The 7,687-nt window shown below is 50.9% G+C and overlaps 1 non-coding gene across 1 annotated transcript; it reads left to right on the top strand.

Moving 5' to 3' along the window:
* The first annotated feature begins 7,261 nt into the window (after positions 1-7,261).
* Positions 7,262-7,415, top strand: LOC146812551 (5.8S ribosomal RNA). The gene has a single exon (XR_014967323.1). It is a non-coding gene; the product is annotated as a 5.8S ribosomal RNA (ribosomal RNA).
* The last annotated feature ends 272 nt before the right edge of the window (positions 7,416-7,687 follow it).

The raw sequence follows: 7,687 nt of genomic DNA, 5'->3' as shown, positions 1-7,687 counted from the left end.
GTCCAGTAGGACTTAAGTATTTATAATCTATGTTATATGTACCTAACAATATCTATGTGATCTTTCAATTTAGTATCTCAAGATTACAATGGTATTACAACAGCAAGCTCAGATCCCAACCGCTGCTCACCAATGTGAGAAGTTGGCCTGATATATGATGTCACTAATTCTAGTGTACACCTTGTATCAGTCCAAACAACCCTTATGGTGATTGGTTGTAAAGTCAACCTTATAGACCAGCTATGCTAGTGGTAGCATGGACAAGAGCAGTCTTAGGCTAAACTCTGTATGGCATGTGAAGCCAGCTGTTATACCATATGTAATCCCTTGAATACCAAATGAAAGGACACCACAACAGATATATATAAAAATAGAATGTATTTATTCTAGTCAAACCCTCAGCACTCTTTATGAGATTCGAGGTAAGTACAACACAGTCTTATTTAAGCATACATTAAGTCACACAGGTAAGTAATACAGTTAGGCCATAGGGGCCACGCAAACCATATACTAAGTAAGTGGTATAAGAACCACTGTCACGAACACAGGATAGGCCTAGGCCAAGGGAATCGCTGGGGCTACACTATACTACCAAAGGTTAGGAAGTGGGAGGCCCACGGGATTCAGGTGCAGAGTGGAAACACTCACGCGTAATGCGTAAAAGTCAATAGAAATAGAAGTTATTAGAATTTAACAGTTTTAGGACACTTCTGGAATAGCTAGGAAGTCGAGACTTGGAAACTAGTCCCTAGGATAGTCAATAGCCTTGTGATCACCGTGGAACACTTTTCTTCGAACAAACCTAAAAGAGCAAAGGGCAAAATTGAAGAAACTCAAATGGCACATCATAAGAGATTCTGAGAATGACCACTGGGCAAAATTACTATATGATTTAAAATGCAACAATAGTAGTCGCTTCTGGAAAACAGTTAACGGAATCATCCGTCCATATCACACCGGAATTGGGTCAAACATAACAGAATCAACATGGACAAACTACCTGTCAAGCCATTTTAACATCCCTGCTGAAACACCTGGCAATTATCAAATAAGCTCTTTTTTGCCACAAGCACATATCAGCCAGACCTCAACCTACCCAAGTAACCTAGATCTCGGAGACAACGAAAACAGCCAATCAGGTGTCGCTAGCCATCATCCCCTGGAAACAATAAGGAAACAAATCGCAAAAGGAAGAAGAGAAGGAGCACCAGGCCCAAATGGCATTCCTCCGGCACTTTACAAAGCCAACCCTGATGCCTGGGTGGTTATTTTTCAATCTTTATTCACGGACATCAGGAAACTGGAAAAAAATACCAGAACTTTGGAAAGGGTCAATCATACCACCAATCCATAAAAAAGGGGACAAGGCTGATCCCAATAATTATCGTCTAATAGCTCTGATTGACAATGAGGCAAAATACTTTTCAGGCACAATACTTGAAGAACTAACAAACTGGGCAGAGGCTAGTTCTATTATACCGTGGAATCAGACTGGGTTCCGTAAATCAACAAGCACCACCACCAATATCCTTACAATATCTCTAATAATCGACGCAGCCAAAACCTCCAAGCAACCATTACACCTGTGCTACATTGATTTTAGTGCTGCATTCGACAGCGTGGACAGAGTCAGACTGTGGAGGAAACTGGAGCAATGGGGTGCACCAGCACCTACGGTAAACATGCTGAAACTTTTACACACAAATACCTGGGTGCAGGTGAAACTAGGCGATGGTAGTCACATCTCCAAGAAAATTTACACCTCAAAAGGCCTGAAACAGGGTTGTGTGCTAGCACCAACCCTGTTTAATCTATATCTGGCTGATCTGCCAAAAGTACTTAACGCCTGTAACTCTCATTCCCCGCGGTTAGGTGGGACTGTACTGTCCAACCTTATGTACGCAGACGACGTAGTCTTGCTTAGTCACACGCACGTCGGTCTACAGAACCTCCTGACGGTAATGCAGAACTACGCTGTAAAAAATAATCTAAAGATAAACCTGCAAAAAACACGGACGATGACAATCCAAAAAAACAAAATGACACGCCAGAGGAATTGGTTCTTCGGTAATAAAAAAATTGATGCGGCAGACGAATATAGATACTTTGGAGTAATAATCGATAAAGGAGGCCTGTTTAAATCCCAGATGAAGGAGGAAAAAAGAAAGGGCTTGCTAATGGCCATAACTCTGAAAAATCTTGCGCACAAACTTACGGGGCCGCTCCTGACCCCCTTACTAAGGGTAGCCCAGGCGAAACTTCTTCCCACAACTGCATATGGCAGTGAAGCAATGCGGGGCAGAGACGCTAAGCAATTAGACAACCTTCAGGTTCAAGCCTACAAACAAATGTTTTGTCTTCCGAACTACACCTCTCCAGCCCAGGTTAGGTTGGAGTTCGGGCTTTTGCGACAAGATCTTGCCAGACAAGGAGCATACATCATCTGTTGGTTTAAGATCAAAAGCTCTCGGTCCCACATGCTCAACAATTTGCTGTGGCAAGAACTGCAAAACAGAGACACGTCCCAAGCAAGAGCTTATCTCCAGGCAGCCCTGGAATACACTAAACTACAGGAACTCTGGGACGCCCAAATTGGATACTACGCTTTTAAAAAACTAGCCTGGAAGGTCATTAAACAAGCGTCATTGATTGAAGACAAGGCAACCTTCTCTAAAAGAGCCCATGCCTGGATGACTCTGAACACATATAAGTCTCTGACCCCACAGTCATATTTCAATCAGGGGTACTCTAAAGCAGCAAAACTGAGCTTTATGAGGTTCAGACTGGGAGTTCTGCCTTGTGCCCAACATCTTCCGCCATGGCAACGGCGGATAGGTCAAGACTCCTGTAGCCTGTGCAAAGCCAAGCAAGGTGACATTTTACACTTAATCTGCCTATGCAAAAATATGGCCCAAGACCGGCAGAAACTCCTAAAAAACGTATTTAACACTATGGGTATCCGAACAAGGAGACAAGCGGTACTAGCATGTTTTAATTCAGAAAATACTCAGTTAAATTGCCGCCTAGCAAAATTTTTAACGATTGCTGAACATAAACGGCTAAAAAACTTGGTAACTGTCCAAAAAAGCATCAACGTTTCACCACACCATGAAGGAGATACTGATCCGTCTTAATCAGACCTTAAGGACTTATTTTCAGTCACAAGAAAGCCTCATTGAACAAACAATGTACGCGTTCGTTCACCCTGCTGCTGTTGTTCAGAAATGCTTTTAAACTTAAAATTTTTTTTGCACATAATTTACATTACTCATAATCAAATTGCAAACGTGTATGTTTTAACATTAAGTTATTAGCACGATGGCACTTCAGAACTAATTTCAGGTAACAGCCTAAATTCACTGATATATCGACTATTCGTACAAGGAAACGGCTTAAAACTTAATGATAAAGCACTTGTTTTATAATACTTTTTAACTGATTTTATTGGTATTATGCACTGTTAATAAATGTTATATTGTTATGGTTTTTATTAACCAAACAATAAAAATTTATTCTGATTCTGATTGTGATCACCGGAGTACTCAAGTTACCTAGCCCACGGGCTGCGGGTCCATAGCTGTGAACTTGCGTCGGGTTTCGTCGTTGACTCCTATGGATGCCTGAAGGAAAGTTGCTGACAGGCAGTCAGTGAAGAGTGTCCGGTGGATCCCAAGGATGGAATCAAGAAGGAAGGATACCTGCAAGCAGAAGGGACAGAGTCTAGGTCACCAGCCAGGAGCCGGGAAGGAACCAGGCGATATCGTGAAGATGCAGGGGAAGAGGTGAAGCTTGTTGCAGCAGCCACGGGTACCAGGAGACGTCGAGGATGACCAGGACCAGGAGGTGAGCTGTCCCACGAAGGCTCTTGCTGTCGGCGGCGTCGATGTCGAGTTAGGACCCAACAAGCCTTGGCAAGCGGAACCCACGCAGGATGGAGGACTTGCTTCTGGTGCAGACCAGGAAGGTCTGGGGTGCTTCTCTTTCACAGAGGAGCGGGTGCCAGTCTGGAGGAGCCGGACCAGCAAGGTGAAAACAAAGGTTCGTCGTCGCAGAGGTCACTAGCCAACGGGCCAGCAACAGGACAACACGTCGAGCAACTCAGGTGCAGAAGGGCCCCATGCAGAACACGTGAAGTGTGGGGAGCTGATCTTCTTTGCAGATGGTGCTCGGGATGGGGGCTTCTCAATTCCCCAAGCACAGCCTCGAGGAAGCCTCAGAAGTCGCGCTAGTCAGGTACTAGCCACTTTTCCCAAGTCGCCGGTCCCACGTCCCTCGTCGCCTCCACGGGTCTCAGCTTCGCTGTAGATGTGGATCTGGGTCAGAGGTGTCTGGAAGTCTTGGCGCTGGTCAGTCTCTGCAGTCGTCCCTCGTAGGATCAGTCGCAAAGCAAGCAGCGGTCGCTGGATGGTGCCTGGTTGCCCAGGGTGGTCACTCCTTGGCCACAAGGGAGATTTCTTCAGTCTTCTTCCTGAGGTCGAATGTCGAAGGTCCAGAATTTCTGTTCAAGTTGCAGATTCAGGTTAATCTAATTTAGCAGGGCTCAGCTACCTACTGATATACTGGGCTAGTGGGCTGGGCTACCTGCAAGGTCCCTCCTATGGGTGGGACCAGGAAGGGGAGTGGTTACACCCCCTTTCCTTTGTCCAGTTTCGCGCCAGAGCTGGGGCTGGAGTGCCCCAGCGCCGGTTTAAACTGGACTATGCATGGGACACCTTGTGTGCCCCAGGCAGTGTCTAGTTTCTTTCATCCCACCCTGCCCCAATACACTAAGTCCTGTCTGGGGTGGTGCTCGCACCTCCCAAGGCAGGAAACCTATTGTCCAAGCCTCCCTCGCTGGAAGGGCTCCCAGCAGCAGGAGGTCAGACGTGTGTCTGTGGCAGCAGCATCCATTTTGTGATGCTGGGGCTCTGGTTAACTTTAACCGGGTAAGTAGGTTTCAACATGTCTTCTCCCTCTAGAAGGGAGGAATAATATCCTCATTGCCAGAAATGGTATGAGGGTATTATTCCAAAGTGTTAGACACCTTACACGACATATTTTGATAAAGCCAAACCATAGTTACCATAACCGTTTAAGATTATAAGGTACTTTAAGAGTATATGGTAGGCTATATCATAGAACAGCTATAAGGACATGGTTCCGAAAGCTGCAGACAGGCTCAGCTCATGCTAGAGCACCATCTCACATGTTACCAAGCACTCTGCCTCCAGGATTGTTAAGGCCTGCCATAGGAGTGGCTGATAGGTACACATGTGTCTATATATAAGGTAGGTATAGGAATACTACACCTAAGCAAGGAATGATTACACGACCTTGCCCCAGCTGAGTGATCAGCCAGTTGTGTCATAATGGAAGGCCAGGCCAGGGGTGGCACAATACATGCTGCAGCCCCTGGTAGGCCTAGGGTACACCTATGCCCTGGGTACCTAAGGTACACTGTACAGGGGGCCAATAAGGTGATCCTAACCAATTGGGTTATGCACCTAAAGTACATAGTATAAATTTAGAGAGAGAACAGCTGGGCTGTGGGTCTGATTGGCAGGCCCACAGCCACATCTAAGTCGAAAACCAGTGAAGCAAAAGCATAAAGTGGGGGTGAACATAGAAAGCAGACCCTACTCTCCTACAAGCACCACCAGGAGTGGAGCCTGCGGCTTAATTTGACTCAACACGGGAAACCTCACCCAGCCCGGACACGGAAAGGATTGACCGATTGATAGCTCTTTCTCGATTCTGTGGGTGGTGGTGCATGGCCGTTCTTAGTTGGTGGAGCGATTTGTCTGGTTAATTCCGATAACGAATGAGACGCCTCCATGCTAACTAGTTACACGACCCCCAGCGGTCGGCATCCAACTTCTTAGAGGGACAAGTGGCGTTCAGCCACACGAGATCGAGCAAAAACAGGTCTGTGATGCTCTTAGATGTCCGGTGCTGCACACTCGCTACACTGAACGGATCAGCGTGTGTCTACCCTTCGCCGACAGGTGCGGGTAACCCTCGTGATGGGGACTGGGGATTGCAATTATTTCCCATGAACGAGGAATTCTCAGTAAGTGCAGGTCATAAGCTCGCGTTGATTAAGTCCCTGCCCTTTGTACACACCGCCTGTCGCTACTACCGATTGGATGGTTTAGTGAGGTCCTTGGATCGGCCCCGCCGGGGTCGGCAACGGCCCTGGCGGAGCGCCGAGAAGACGATCAAACTTGACTATCTAGAGGAAGTAAAAGTCGTAACAAGGTTTCCGTAGGTGAACCTGCGGAAGGATCATTAACGGCGGAGCGGCCCGAGCGACCGACGGCACCAGCCCAAAGCCCTCGGCCCACCTCCTGTGAGCACGCACCGTAGGCATAGGGCCCGGCCCTGCGGAGTGGTCCACGGCCGCATGGGGCGCTCGGGTGAGGACCGTGACTTCGGCGGGCCCCTTCCCCCGGGGAATGCCCGACCGATGGGCGAGGGACCGGGCACGGGGGGCGGCCCCCATCCCCTTTCCCTCTCTAAGACGGAACCTAAGCTCACCCGGCATGACCTCCGCCACAGCGGTGAGGGGGAAAAACCGAATGGCAGTGCATCCCTGGCTGGCACCACCCCTCCCTCGAAAAGGCCCTGGTGCCGGCTGGGCTCTCCAGGTGTCCCGAGACCCGGCCCGATCTGACCGGGTTCCAGGCGACCGAGGAGCGGCCCTTCTCGCGGATCAGGGCGGCCTGGAAGAGAAGGGGCCGAGGGCCTGCGAGGGGACCTCGGCTCCTCTAGGTGAGAGGCGTGCAGGATGGGGAACCGCCTGGCTCTTCCCTTCCGGCGCCTCCGAACCAGGCGAGGGTGGTGGTGGGCTGATCGCCAGCCTGCTGGCACGGCTTGGGCCGCCTGGCGATGGACGGCTGATGTGCAGGTGGAGCGACCCTCCCTCGTTGCCAGGTACCCGGTCCGACCCGGTCCCAAGTGGCCGGGCTGAGGGGTTTGAAGACTCGCGTGGTCCCTCCTGGGTTACCCCGGGAGGGACCGGCGGCTGCGGGCCTGCCTGCCCCTGTCGCTCCGGGAGCCCCCTCCCTCACCCCCGGGTGGGTGGGAGGGGGCGAGCTCCCAGGCCGAGCGCCTGGCAATGTTTTTTTTGTCCCGACGGTGCTGTCTGACTCCCAGAGGGGAAGCCTTGAACGGGGTGCCCGAGCCGTCTTGCCGCGTGGGCGGCGGGCGCACGGACGGCATCGCCTTCCCCCTGCCTCTCTTGCACCCGCAGGTGGGCGAGCGTTTTCGAAAAGTTGCCTGTGACTCTTGGCGGTGGATCACTCGGCTCGCGCGTCGATGAAGAACACAGCTAGCTGCGAGAATTAGTGTGAATTGCAGGACACATTGATCATCGACACTTCGAACGCACCTTGCGGCCCCGGGGTCCTCTCGGGGCTGCGCCTGTCAGAGGGTCGCTCGATCGTCAATCGCCCTGGGGCTTCCCAGGGACGCGGCTGGGGCCGTCGCAGGGTGAGCTCTGCTTCCCCTTCGTCCCCCCACAAGATCAGACCCCCGATCGCCCGCTGCAGGGTCCCTGGCCGGGTCCTGCCGCGGAGGTACGCCGCCGGCACGCCTGGCCCCCCGAGAAGGGGGCCTGGCGACCGGTCCGCCCCGGGCCCGTCCCGGGGCGCCTGGCTGTGTGCCGCGTGTGGCTGTGCGTGGGGTCCCACCGGCTGCCCGCGCGCAG

The sequence above is a fragment of the Triturus cristatus genome, chromosome 7 (genome assembly GCF_964204655.1).
Source record: "Triturus cristatus chromosome 7, aTriCri1.1, whole genome shotgun sequence".
Classification (NCBI taxonomy): Eukaryota; Metazoa; Chordata; class Amphibia; order Caudata; family Salamandridae; genus Triturus; species Triturus cristatus.
This window is presented reverse-complemented; position numbering and strand designations above follow the sequence as displayed.